Source organism: Ranitomeya variabilis, chromosome 1, assembly GCF_051348905.1.
Source record: "Ranitomeya variabilis isolate aRanVar5 chromosome 1, aRanVar5.hap1, whole genome shotgun sequence".
Classification (NCBI taxonomy): Eukaryota; Metazoa; Chordata; class Amphibia; order Anura; family Dendrobatidae; genus Ranitomeya; species Ranitomeya variabilis.
In genome coordinates this window covers 970560892-970575773 of record NC_135232.1, presented here as the reverse complement: position 1 = coordinate 970575773, position 14882 = coordinate 970560892, and positions in this window count along the sequence as shown.

Below are 14882 nucleotides of genomic sequence, written 5' to 3'. Positions count from 1 at the left end.
TTCTAGTTGGGTTCGTGGAGGGCTCTCTCTCCTGGGTCTTTGTTTGTCAGGGCTTTGATTGGGGCTACATTCGTTGTAGGATTCGTCTGAGTCACTTAGGTCTCTAAGTTCTTTGTATTTTTCACCTGAAGCACCTGGCATATGTCTTTTGGAAGAAACAGAGGAGTCCATTTTTTCTAGTAGGTGTGGATTTCCATCAGTTCTTGTCTGTCTTTTAACTATTGGTTGTTGGTTCACGTCTCTCGGAGGAGATCTAGATCTGGCTCTGCGGGGACTAATGAGGTTAACTTGGTCTTTTTTGTGGTTTGTAGCTGCTGTATGTTTTATTTTGTTTAGCAGAGTTTTGGGATTTTGGTGATTGTTGGGTCTGTGAGGACCCTTTTGCTCTGGAAAAGCTCATGATGGATGGAGTAGAGTATCAGATTAGTACCGGAGGAACCCGGTGTGGAAGCCGCCGCTCTTGTAAGTCTTGTAGCGGCAATAACGTGGCTCAATGACACTTTTGTAAGTGCCTGTAGGAGAGGAAGAGGAGAGCCTCTAGGTAAGCGATGGGAAAATATCTTATGTAGGTCGCTGGAGAGTTGTAGTAGTTGATTCTATGTGTTTTTTTTTTTTTTTATAAAACCAGTCACTGTAACGTTGTTAATGGTCTGTTGGAGCGTCGTAGAACTCTAGGACGTAAGTATGTAATGTTATACTGGAGTGATTTCTGTATTTCGCTGGAGCGTTGTGAATAAGGACGCTCAGTGCGATGTAATTAAGTCGTTGTGGCGTTGAAAATGGTCTGCTGGAGCGTTGTGGATAGGACTTTTGGGTGGCGAATAGTGCAGGAGCGTTGTAAATAAGACGCTCAGTGCGACGTAATTAAGACGCTGTGGCATTGAAAATGATCTGTTGGAGCGTTGTGAATAGGACTTTTGAGCGGTGTACAGCGCAGGGGCGTTGTGGGTTACTATGTTGACAATGCTCGTTAACGCACTGTAGTATACAGGTTGCTTCCTGTGCGACGCTGCAGCTACTTCTCTATGTGGAAAATAATGGCCGGGAGCTGGGAGCGGGAGGAGGGGGGGTTCTTACCTCCTGTATGTAAGGCTCCGGTTGTGCCTGTATTTCCGGTCTGTGTCCTGGATGTTGTTCCCAGGCAGCGACTGTTACCTGGTGAGTTTGCAGATCTCTTCACCGCTTGTTGTGCCGCTCGCTCCTGTGAATAGGGGAAGGAGGGGGGAGAGGCTGTTTTCCCGCCGCGGCTGTCTTCTCCGCCGTCTGGAGGCTCCGACGCAACAAGGGACCGGTAGGGTTTCCTGCTCCAGTCTGGTCTTCTGGTCGCGTCTCCGTTGAACCCGGCTGATCGCTGTTTTAGCAGCTGCTTCTCTGCGCTTGGCCACGGCGTGTGTTGCGGGCTTTTAGTCGCCCGTTCACCGCTGCCGGGTGTTGTGGAGGAGGGGGGGAGGCGCCTCTGCGGCGGCTCCGTAACAGCTGTCCCTCCTTATTTCGCCGGGCCTGGCTGTGGTAAGGCCGGTGATCGCTGCTTTCGCAGCCGCTTCTTTGTGCTTGGCCTCGGCGTGTGCTGCGGATTTTTGGTCACCCGCTCTCTATCACCGGGTGCCGTGGAGGAGGGGGGGAGACGCTTTTGCGGCGGCTCCGCAGCGGATGTCTCATCTAATTTCGGTGGTCCCGGTGTCAGGGGGGTCCTGTTAGGTAGTCTCTCTCCAGCCTTTTCCCAGTCCAGGAGGAATCTCACTGAGTCTGGGGAGGTGTGGTAATGCTGCAGCCAGCCGGCTGTGGAAATGTAGATCCAGGCCTCAGAGTTGCATTGTAGGCCTCAGCTTCTAAGATCCTCAGACTCGAGAAATACACGTCTGGAAAGGGGCTAGTTTGTGTCCTGGATCATTCCTATACGTTTTTAGGGCTAGATGGCTAGATTATTGTCGATTTTTAGTTGGATTGGGATGTTTTTCCCTGGAGCTCCTGAACCTACGTCCTCATGCTGCAGGCTCAGGCCACGCCCCCTACTGTTTTATTTTGAATTGGGCGAAAGGGGGGTGATTTAAACTTATTTTTTTCTATTTTTTTTTCATATTTTAATTTTTTTTTTTTACTTTTGCCATGCTGCAATAGCCTAGATGGGAGGCTAGAAGCTGGCATAGCCTGATCGGTTCTGCTACACAGAGGTGATGCTCAAATCGCCCCTATGTAGCATAATTACAGCATTGCTATGAGTGCCGACCACAGGGTGGCGCTCACAGCAATCTGGCATCAACAACCATAGAGGTCTCCAGGAGACCTCTGCTTGTCATGTCGACGCACCGCTGACCCCCGATCACGTGACCGGGGTCAGCAGTGCGCGCATTTCCATCCAGATGGCCGGAAGAGCTTGTTAAATGCTGCTGTCAAGAATTTGACAGCGGCATTTAACTAGTTAATAGGCGCGGACGGATCGCGGTTCCACCCGTGCCTATTGCGTGCACATGTCAGCTGTTAAAAACAGCTGACATGTCGCAGGTTTGAGGTGGGCTCACCGCTGATGCCCATATCAAAGCGGGGGTACTGACCTTGGACGTACTATTCCGTTCGAGGTCAGTAAGGTGTTAAAGTGAATCCCCACTGCCTGAAGGGGAGGGAGAGATTAGTTTTACCTCAAAGGGATTACCCATATGCACATGTTATTAACTTTACCTGCGAAATGTGTGTACTTATAATAGTATAGTACCAGCCAAAAGAGAATTATAACAGGTGATCATTCACCAAAGGTATATACCGTATGATTTGCTTGTTATTTGGTAGATGTGTGTATATATATATATATATATATATATATATATATATATATATATATATATACATATATATATATATACATATATATACATACACATAGTAGATGGTGGCCCTATTCTAACGTATCGGGTATTCTAGAATATGTAGGTAGTATATAGCACAGGCTACGTACTATATTGCACAGTGACATAGTATATAACACAACCGACGTAGTATATAACATAGCCACGTAGTATATTATAGAGCCACGTAGTATATTGCACAGCCACGTAGTATATAACAGTCACGTAGTGTATTGCACAGCTATGCAGTATATTGGTCAGTGACGTAGTATATAGCAGAGCCACGTAGTATATTGTAGAGGCACGTAGTATATTGCATAGCTACGTAGTATATTGCACAGCCACGTAGTATATAACAGAGCCACGTTGTATATTGCACAGTCGACGTAGTATATAACAGAACCGACACAGCCACATAGTATATTGAACAGCTACGTAGTATATTGCACAGCCACGTAGTATATTGGACAGTCACGTTGTATATTGCCCAGCTACATAGTATATAGCATAGGGATGTAGTATATAACAGAGCCCACGGAGTATGTAACACAGCCCACGTAGTATATAGCAATGTGGGCACTATATGCGTGGTTAAAAAAAGACTTAAAATAAACAATAAACATATACTCACCTTCCGAAGACTCCTTGAAGTCCTGGCGCCTGTGTGCGGTGCACGCGGCAGCTTCCGGTCCCAGGGTTGGTATGAGCGCAGGACCTGTGATGATGTCGCGGTCACATGACCGTGACGTCATGGCAGGTCCTTCTCGCATAGCATCGTTGGCACCGGAACCTGCCGCTTGTACTGCCGAGGACAGAGCGCAACGTCGGATGGTGAGAATAACCTTTTTTTTTTATTACTATTATTTGTAACATTAGATCTTTTTACTATTGATGCTGCATACGCAGCATCAATAGTAAAAAGTTGGTCACACAGAGTTAATAGCTGCGTTAATGGAGTGCGTTACACTGTGGTCCGTTAACGCTGGCATTAACCCTGTGTGAGCGCTCAGCGCTGACTGCAGGGCTGTAAAGCAGCGGCCATTTCGCTGCCAGACTATGGCCATCGCTGATTGGTCGTGGCAATGGTCGTGGGCGTTTGGTCGTGGCAAATCAGCGACTTGGATTTCCATGACAAACAGAGGCCGCGACCAATGCATATCCGTGACAGACAGACATACCGACAGACAGAAGGACAGACGGAAGTGACCCTTAGACAATTATATATATAGATATGTAAACGAACTTTATGACAATCTAAAAATTTGAAGCTACGGATGTGAGAGCTTTATCCAATTTTTAGTAATTCCAGATTGATAGTTCACATATTTCTGGATTTGTTTCTTCAGTTCTTGTGATGTTTCTCCATCCTAAATCTTTGGTCAAGTGCAAACTGCTGAGACCAGGGCCTTATGCGTCACTTTGCAAGGTCATTGTGAATAGTGTAGTACAATTTAGCGATCATTCAGCCAGCATAAATACAGTAGTTTTGTTCTTTTCAAATGTTTCCTGACATTACCTGCCATCATCGAAAAGTTTGTAACGTTCGTGAACACATCTGAGATACAAAAATTGACCTTTTGGCAGGGGCAGTGTGGGACTAAAATTCAGCCCTGGCATTTCAAACCACACATGCCTATGCTGCCTCGTCCCCTTCCTCAGATGGGGGTCTCTATTACTAATATTACCCTGCCTGCAGGAAAACAAGATTTACTACTTATATTTGCAGTTATACCTCTATGTGAAATATAATACTGTATATACTCGAGTATAAGCCAAGGCACCTAATTTTGCCACGAAAAACTGGGAAACTTATTGACTCAAGTATAAGCTGGGTATGCATTGTCCCCCTGTCCTGGTATGCATGGCTCCCCGTCCCCATCCTTGTATGCATGGCTCCTTATCCCCTATCCTTGTATGCATGGTTCCTATAAAAAAAAAAACACATCCTACTTGCCTCTTCCGGCTGAGCGATCATATATCCCCGCTCATTAAAGCAATGAATATTCACTCCACGCCTATGGAAGTGGATAGGGGTGAAAATTAATTACCTTAATGAACAGGAGGCACGTGATCGCTCGGCCGGAAAACTGGAACCGGAGGGAGATGCAGCAAGGGCGTGTAGGGAAGGTAAGTATGATGTGTGCTGGAAGCCAGTGGCTGCCACGACTGTGTGCTATAAGAGAAATGAATATTCACTGCCAGGGTAGTGAATATTAATTTCTCTCTAGCAGCGGGCACAGTTACAGCTGCAGCCGCCAGCTCCTGCCTCTGTGACCCGCTGTTCCCCCTCCACTGCCATCTTTCTGGGACAATGACTTGTGTATAAGCCGAGGGGGCATTTTCAGCACAAAAAATAAGTGCTGAAAAACTTGGCTTATACACAAGTATATATGGTAATACAGCAATAATAATATTGCAATATCACAGATATACCACCAGACCACATATTACCAGCATATACAGTAGTGATACCACCATAGTGAAAATTTAAATCCACTGTACTAGGACTGATATTACCATTATATGGTCACTGTATGGTGGCAATATCAGTTTTGCACCAGTGCGTCCTGTGCACAGGATCGAACTGGCCTGGTGGTAAATAGTGAAATACACGGTGGGCGCAAAAGAGAGATGAAGAAGGGAGGGGGAAATACCACTTTTAGGTGCATCGGCCATTCAAAAGCGCTGGCAGGGGCCCAACCCACAGGCTCTCCATGCATGTGTTGTGACTGTCACACAGCCGCGACACATGCAGCTGCGGAGCCGAACAGCTGATTATTGGGAGCGCTCCAGGTATCCGGGTTCCCAAGGCAGCTATTCGGTAAGCGCTATAGCTATTAGGATAAGCTCTTATCCGAAGGTATTCAATCGACACTAGTAATCACCTATCCTAAGGCCACGTTCACACATTCCATATTTGGTCAGTTTTTAACCTCAATAGTGGTAAGGAAAAACCAGGAGTGGGTGATAAATACAGAAGTGGTGACGTGTTTCTATTATAATTTTCGTCTGATTGTTCCACTCCTGATTTTGACTTACAAATACTGATGTAAAATACTCATCAAATACTGAACGTGTGAACATGATTGATTGGTGGGGGGCCGACTGCTGGGACCTGCACTGATCTGCAGAATGTGCACCTTTTATCCCCATTAGAATGGAGCGACATGTACAACCATGGATTCATTTATTCTATAAGTGTCTGCACTTGGCTTTTTCTGGAAGACCCCAAAGAGGATGAATGGAGCTGCAATCAGACATCTCACCTGCAACTCCCATTTTAAAATGGGGATAAAAGTTCCCCATTCTTCCCATTAGTGCAGTTTCCAATGGTTGGATTCCACCGATAAATAAGTTATCACCTACCTAACCTGATGATCGGTGATAACTAGTTTTCATCAAAGAACCCTTTAATGCAAACTACCGTAATTGTACATCCCAGTTATAGTGGCACACAGTAGATGTGCAGGAGCCACCTGTGTTTTACAGTTGACAGTCCACTATAACAGGGTTAATGGCTAACAGGTATTTGCATATAGCTGTAGGATGGGCCCCGTTCACCCCAGTCTGTCCCTGCCTGTGCAGGTTCTCATCAGTGATGTTCTCACTGATCGTAGTCATTTCACTTTTAAGGAGTAACAATATCATCATCAAACCAGCCGACAAAGGAGGAGCTGTGGTCAGAACGAACACGACAGATTACATCCAGGAAGCAAATAGACAACTCTTGGGTATAAAATACTACACCCCACTTCAGGGAGATCCGACCAAAAAATACACACAGAGGAACTAACACATATCATCAATGGATTTGATTGCACTTCATCCTCAATGCTGGAATGAATACCAGACAGTCCCCAAACAGGTACCTTCTACATGTTGCCTAAAATATAACCATATTCTGATGAACATTCTAAGTGGTGGGAACAGAAAATCACCAATTCCACTATATGAGTTGTATAAGCCCACCACCATATATGGATATGATTAGGACAACTGCAAACCACATAATTGAACTACAGAGAACCCAAGCAGTCATAGATCCAAAAACATCAATACCTTTATAAAATATTTATAAAAAAATTGTATACAGACACAGCGGATATATGGGGCTAAAAGATGTAGCCAGCATCAAATATTGCCCAAGGTGGGGTATCCTCCTTGATACAACGTGTACATATGTTCAAACACACAGTAGCAGATATGTATTGCCATGTGGCAAAAGTACAAATAGCCGGATTACTTACCGGTAATGCTCTTTTAATGAGTCCATGACAGCACCCACTGGAGAGATAGGGATCCGCCCCAAGGAACAGGAAACCTACAGAAGAATAAAAGGGGCGGTCCGCCTCTCCTCGTCAGTTTAATTTTCAGAGTACCCGGAGGACCGCCAGTATTAGTCCAAATATTTACAAATATATATCTTAAACTTATATACTCAATAGAAGTAATTCAATTGAATTTTTTATTTAATAGGGAGGGATGTGACTGGGTGCTGTCATGGACTCATTAAAAGAGCATTACCAGTAAGTAATCCGGCTATTTACCCTTCGCCATGACAGCACCCACTGGAGAGATTTCCAGAGACCAACACCTAGGGGGGACCACCGTGCTGAGGATAGTCCTGCCAAAGTGTAGGTCAGAATCTGATGAAAGATCAAGCCTGTAGTGATTATAGAAAGTAGAAGGAGCCAACCACGTTGCTGCCTTACATATGTCCTCAATTGGAACGTTTCCCCTTTCGGCCCAGGAAGACGCCATAGCTCTGGTGGAATGTGCCTTAACGCCTTCCGGTGGTTCCTTATTTTTCATGGAGTAGGCCAGCCGGATCGTGTCTCTAATCCATCGGGACAATGTGGCTCTTGTGACTCCATACCCCTTCTTTTTACCCTGGAAGGATATGAACAGAGCCCTACTCTGACTCCAACTACTAGTTTTTCCAATATATTGTAAAACTATTCTCCTGACATCTAGAGTGTGGAATTTTTGTTCTTCAGGAGTGGAGGGGTCTTTAAAGAAAGTGGGAAGGTGTATCTCTTGTGACCTGTGGAATTTTCCTGCTACCTTAGGAAGGTATAAGGGGTCTGGTTTTAAAACTAGTCGGTCTTGAAATGTCAGAAGGTAAGGTGGATCTATTGATAGGGCCTAAATGTCGCTGACTCTTCTAGCCGATGTTAACGCTACTAAGAAGGCCGTTTTTAGCGACAAGTGTTTTAGAGATACTGTATCTATAGGCTCAAATGGAGGTTCTGTTAGAGAGTCTAGAACTAGGTTTAGATCCCAAGGAGCTACTCTAGGTATGTGGACAGGAGTAACTCGTTCACAGGCCGTGATGAAGCGGGACACCCATTTGTTACCAGCAACATTATGGCCATAGAGGGCACCCAAAGCGGACACCTGGACTTTTAGTGTATTAACCAACAGACCTAACTCTTTCCCTTTCTGTAGAAATTCTAGGATAGATTTTATTGGAACTTCTGAGGGATCTGAACCTGTATGGAATTGAAGAAACTTTTTCCATATTTTAGTATAAATCTTTGTAGTAGATGGTTTCCTGCTAAGCAGGAGTGTATCAATTAGACCTTTTGAAAACCCTCTGGAATTTAATATCTGCCTTACAAATTCCAGGCCGTCAAGTGGAGGCTGTCCACTTGGGGGTGGAAAAAAGGTCCCTGAGAGAGTAGATCTGGGATTGAGGGAAGGACCCATGGATCTGTCACCGACATTGATTGCAGGCACGAGAACCATGGTCTTTTGGGCCAGAATGGTGCTATCAATATTATCCTGGCCTGTTCTTCCCTGATTTTCCGTATTACTTGTGGAAGCAGAATTATCAGAGGGAAGGCATATGCCAGGCATATGCCAGTTTGAATTGCCAGGGTATTTGAAGAGCATCTAGAATGTCCGGGTGGTCTGCACGGGACCGAGATGCAAATTTCTGTACTTGTCTGTTCTGTTTCGTAGCAAACAGGTCTATCTGGGGCCTGCCCCATAATAATGTTATTTTGTGAAAAATGTGAGGATTTAGACACCATTCTCCTTGATGTAGAGTGTGTCGACTTAGAAAGTCTGCCTGTTGATTGTTCTCTCCTTTGATGTGGACCGCAGAGAGGGACAACAGATGCTTCTCGGCCAGGATCAAGGTATTCTTTGCGGAAGACATTAGAGCGTCTGATCGAGTACCGCCTTGTTTGTTTAAATAAGCCACCGTCGAGGGGCGTGGCTTGCCTATGGCGGGATAGGACGCAGAGAGACCGAGCTCTGACATACTCCCGGCTTATCAAGCATCAGAGACACAGCATTGACCCCGTTAAACTCAGGATGGTGCGGGGGAGGCGTTCGTCATCAGCCTCAGCGCCTCTGAACAGAGAGGGAGGCGAAATCACCCGATTTCTGGGACATTCCACGAAGCTGCAGCCCGGAGAGACACCAGCCAAGATGGCGCCGGCCAGAGCTCCACGCGCTCAGCAGGGGACAGAGATAGAGGATCGGCACAGCGGAGGAGCGGCAGGTAATGGGCAGGAGAAGGGGATGGGTGCCATAAGAGAAGATACATATCAGGAAACCACCCCACCCAGACACTGAGAGGGAGCCCAGCGTCCTTTACAACAGAACAGGCGCAATACACCGCCGCTGCCCTCCCAATCTGCTGCCTATGAGAGCGATCTGTATCCTGGGATGACCTTGTCAGATGAGGACTGGGATTGGAAAGCACACATTAGAGCCATTCCTACTAAGCAAGAAATGGACGTCCTGCTAAGTAAATTAGAGGCGTCTCACAAACAAGACATGGGCTCTCTCAAAGAGGAGATTAAACAGATTGGTCATCGTATTGCAGATATAGAAGTCACACAAGATCAGTTTTATCAGCATCTACATTCTCATCACCAAGTCCTGCAGGACCATTCATTACAGATAAATGATATCCTTACTCATTTGGATGATATTGAGAATAGACATAGACGAAATAATCTACGCATACGGGGCCTTAGTGAAGAAGTGGAGCCATCCCACCTGGAAAAATGGGCCCAAACATTTTTTGGAGACATTCTACAGTCTAAAGATAAGATTGAAATAGATCGTATACACCGGGCTCTGGGTCCAAAACCTACTGATCCGACTAGACCTAGAGATGTCATATGTAGAATCCATTTCTATAAGGAAAAAGAGGCAATTTTGAAAGGAATTAGGGATAAAGGCTCTCTGCTATACAAAGACTCTCCTCTTATTGTGCTACCAGACTTGTCTCACAGAACACTACAGCTTCGCAGAGCCCTGAAACCCTTGCTGAAAGTGCTCATAGACAATAATATCCAGTATCGCTGGGGCTATCCATTTCAACTTATAGCCAAGAGAAAGGGGAAAACAGCAATCTTTCGTCATATCGGAGACCTTTCAAAGTTCCTTGAAATATTGGAAATACCTAAGATTAAACTACCAGACTGGCCAGTTATAAACAATCTGAAGCCTTTGCCTTCCATGGAACAATGGCAGTTGGTCACGTCGAGACAGAAGCAGACGGGAAAGGATCACCGGCCATCGACCACATGAACATAGAGAGATCACTTGAAAATCCTTGCTTTGTCCGGTGGTGTTTATCTGCTGAAGCCTCGGTTTGATTTTCCGGGGATAGTTGGACTGGGATTTACTGCCAATAGTTTCTTGGGTCATGGGGGGGATAATTGATCGGCCCTGAAATATCTCCTATTTGAATTATATCCTATGACAAATGTTGAATGTTTTAAATTGCTTATATTTACCTTAGTCTCTGTTACTAGAAGACCTGAGAGGTCTCATTTTCACATGCCGGGTAGGGAGGAGCTCGTCGCCCGTCATGTGCATCCTCGTTACCCCACTTAGGGATTGCAGTTTAGTGCTGCTTTAGACTTAGTCTATATTAGGAATCCCATTGAGGCTACCATTTTGGGATAGCCTTCTGATTATTTAGTTTATTTTATTTTCTCTATATTTTTTTACTAGTGTGTGTTTTCTCATCCCCCCCCCCTTCTTTTTCTTTCTTTCTCTGTTTTTCTATCTATTCTATCTGTGTGTTTTGTTCTATGGATCGGATGTCGGACCTAACATTCTGCACCTATAACGCTAGGGGCTTGAACAAACCCGAAAAAAGGAGACAGGTGTTATACCGTTTCCACAGGAAAAAAATAAAAATAATTTTGTTTCAAGAGACACATTTTGTGGCCACTAATACACCCAAATGTGTATCTAAGTTTTACCCGACCTGGTTTCACTATCCTCATCCCTCACGTAAGGCATGCGGGGTATCTATAGCTTTGCATAGATCATTTCAGCCTGGGGTTGTAGACGTGAAGATAGATCCGGAGGGGCGATATATATTTCTCAAGGTCACCATACAAGATTCTGTATATACGCTGGCTAACGTGTATTTTCCAAACCAGGGACAAGTGAGCTTCGGTTCCGGGGTTCTGCGTTCGCTGTCAGAGTTCGCGGATGGTTCTCGTATCATACTGGGTGGAGACTTTAATCTCACGCTGGATCCTAAGGTGGACTCATCATCGGGTAGGTCCTCGATTTCTCTCCCGGTGCTGCGTAGATTGAGGAAGGAATTGTTGGCCCTCAAATTGGTGGACATGTGGCGAGTTCTTCACCCCGAGGTCAGAGACTATAGTTACTATTCTGTGGTTCATAACAGTTACTCAAGACTGGACCATCTGTTTATCTCTCATGACTTGTTGGATAGTAAACCTGGTTGTTCAATAGATACTATCCTATGGTCTGACCATGCACCAGTATTTGGAGAGCTGGGGGTACAGAGGAAAGGAGGACATAGGGGCTATTCATGGAAACTTAATGATAACCTCTTGGGAGATGAGATGTGCATGCTGGCTATTAAGGAGGCGGTTAGGTCCTTTCCGATAGACCATGCCCAGGATCCCACACCGGAGCCTATCAAATGGGAAGCTCTTAAATGTGTATTGAGGGGGATTTTTATATCTCATGGGGCTAGACTGAAAAGGGAAAGGACCCAAAAATTGTCGGATATATTGACACTGTTGGGGACTAAAGAAACGGCTAACAAATCCGCTGCAAGTGACACACTCAGAACTGAAATTTCGGCCTTGAGGCAACAAGCTCTAGTTATACTAGAACAAAAATCCCTGTGTATAAGAGATAGGATACGTAGGCATTATTTTGAATATGGGGATAAGAGTGGACGGCTACTGGCAAGATCCTTACACCCTAGACTTATGCAGACCCCGATTTGCAGTATAAATTCCTCGGTGGGAACTTTAGTACATTCTACGACAGAGATATTAGACGAATTTAACTTATATAACCTAACTCAACAGGGGAATAATACCTCGACATCAAAGCGACATATAGTAGAGTATCTGGAGAAACACTCACCTGGGACTTTACGGGAGGAAGTACTAGACAATATGGAACAGGACTTTTCAGAAATAGATTTAGAAGGGGCCATTCAGAACCTAAAAATAGGTAAATGTCCGGGGCCAGATGGGTTTACGCCTAGGTTCTATAAAACATGCCAGGATATATGTGTTCCTCTCATGGGGAAGGCATTTAATAGTATCTCACAAACATGTAATTTTCCGTTTCACGCTACACAGGCTCTCATTACCGTAATACCCAAAGAGGGTAAAGATCATTCACTATGCTCCAATTTTCGGACGATTTCTTTAATTAATGTAGACATTAAATTGTACTCTAAAATGATAGCCCTTAGATTTAATCCATTTATCCCACATTTGATACATAGAGAACAGGTAGGTTTTGTCCCGGGCAGGGAAGCTAGGGATAATACTATTAAGACAGTATCTTTGATTTCAAAGGCCAGAGCTAGGGAGATCCCTTTATGTCTGTTATCAGTTGATGCCGAGAAGGCTTTTGATAGAGTTCACTGGGGATTTCTGGAGGCTACATTGGAGGCAATAGGTATACGACAGAGGATGAGGAACTGGATTATGGCTCTCTACCATGATCCATCAGCTAGAGTGCGAATAAATGGTCAGTTGTCGGCACCGTTTTTAATTAAAAATGGGACGCGTCAGGGTTGCCCACTTTCCCCATACCTATATATCCTGGTAATGGAGACATTAGCTAATGCTCTCAGACATAATCAGTCGATCAAGGGGATTCAGGTGGGGCATACGGAGCATAAGCTGGCTCTATTTGCGGATGACCTCTTATTGTATGTGACCTCTCCTAGAGTCAGCTTACCATCTGTTCTGAAGGAGTTTGAAATATTTGGGAGGTTGAGTAATTTCAAGGTTAATCTACAGAAATCAGAACTGCTCAATATAAATATCCAGGAAAGCGAGGTGGAGCAACTTAGGACCGGTTTCCCTTTCCGCTGGAATACACATTCCATTAAATATTTAGGTGTCCACATCTCAGCTGATCCTCAGAAATTATTTGATCTTAATTTCCTTCCACTTCGGGGTCTGATAGAGAAGGAGATGAAGGCCTGGTATCGTTTGCCACTGTCATGGTTTGGGAGAATTAATGCCCTTAAGATGGACATCTTGCCTAAAATATTATATATTTTCCAGACTGTTCCGTGGGATGTGGAGGGGTCCTTTTTTTTGGGTCTACATAAAATAATGAGAAAATTTGTATGGCATAATGGGCGTTCTCGTATTAGTCACGCCCAGTTAGTTCGACGTAGAGCGAGTGGGGGTGCGGGCCTGCCCGACTTGCGAGCCTATCATGCGGCGACTATTGGAAACTGTATCTTGGATATATTTCATAATAGGACAGCTAAACTTTTGGTGGACATTGAATATGAATCATCCCCCAGCCTGTGCTTGGGGGTGTTTTGGCTCCCATACTGTGTTGATCTGGGGAAACTGGACATATCTCCGACACTACACACCATTGTGAGATCTTGGAGGCGTTTTGCAAAGCGTTTCCGACTGGCGACTATACCGGGACCACTAACCCCCTTGGTTGGTAACCCTGGACTCCCTCCCGAATTACAACATTCAACATCTATAGTTTGTTCTAGTGTTCAGGGGACTATTTCTCGTATTAGAGACGTGACCAGTCGGACAGATATTTTGTCTTTGAGAGAGATTTTGGGAGAAGAGAGGCAGATGCCGGGGCACTGGCTACAGTATCTACAACTTCGGAGTTACATTGGCTCTCTGGGGCTCGTACCGCATGTCCACTCCTTTTGAGCAGTTGTGTTTTATGTCTCTGGGCCCGACACATTCTATTTCCTTGATATACGGTCTGATAGTGGCCGGGGGGGGGATGGGAGAGGGACCTCTCAGATGTACAGTACAGTGGCAAAGGGAATTGCACAAAGAGATTGCGCCTGACTTGTGGGTGAGGGCCTTCACGTTCGCACACAGGTTGTCGGTGTCTTGTAGAATTCAGGAGCTGAATTATAAAATTATAACACAGTGGTATAGAACACCTGCTAGGTTACATAAAATTGATCCGACGGTGTCGGACGCCTGTTGGAGATGCAATGGGGCGGTGGGATCCATGTTGCATATATGGTGGAGTTGTAGTGGTGTCAGACCCCTCTGGAATGACATATTTGCCTTATACAATCATATTACAAACAAGCAAGTAGAGGCGACACCGGAGATAGCTTTATTATCAATTTTCCCGGGCTCTGTGTCCAAAAATAAGAAGAGTATGTTGCCATATTTCATGAATGCAATGCGGCAAATCATACCCAGATTGTGGAGATCCCCCATAGCGCCAAGGAGGATAGATTGGGTGGAGGCGTTGGATGTACTGTGCAGGATGGAGGAGATGAGGGCTTTTGATGACAGGTTGGGTGTCAACTGGTATGCGAAGTGGTATCCGTGGATACAATTTAAAGAAGCACAACATCTCCAGAGATGGGTGACACAGGGTATATTGCCCCATTCCTCATGATGGGAACTTATTAAGTAGGGGGCTGTTGGAGTCCTATCGTTGTTTCTGCACCGATCCTCGTTCTTTCTTTCTTTTTTTTAATCTTTCTTTCCCTTTCTCTTTTCTCTTAAGGTATTTTGTTATTTTTATTTGTTCTTGGATGTAGGTGTG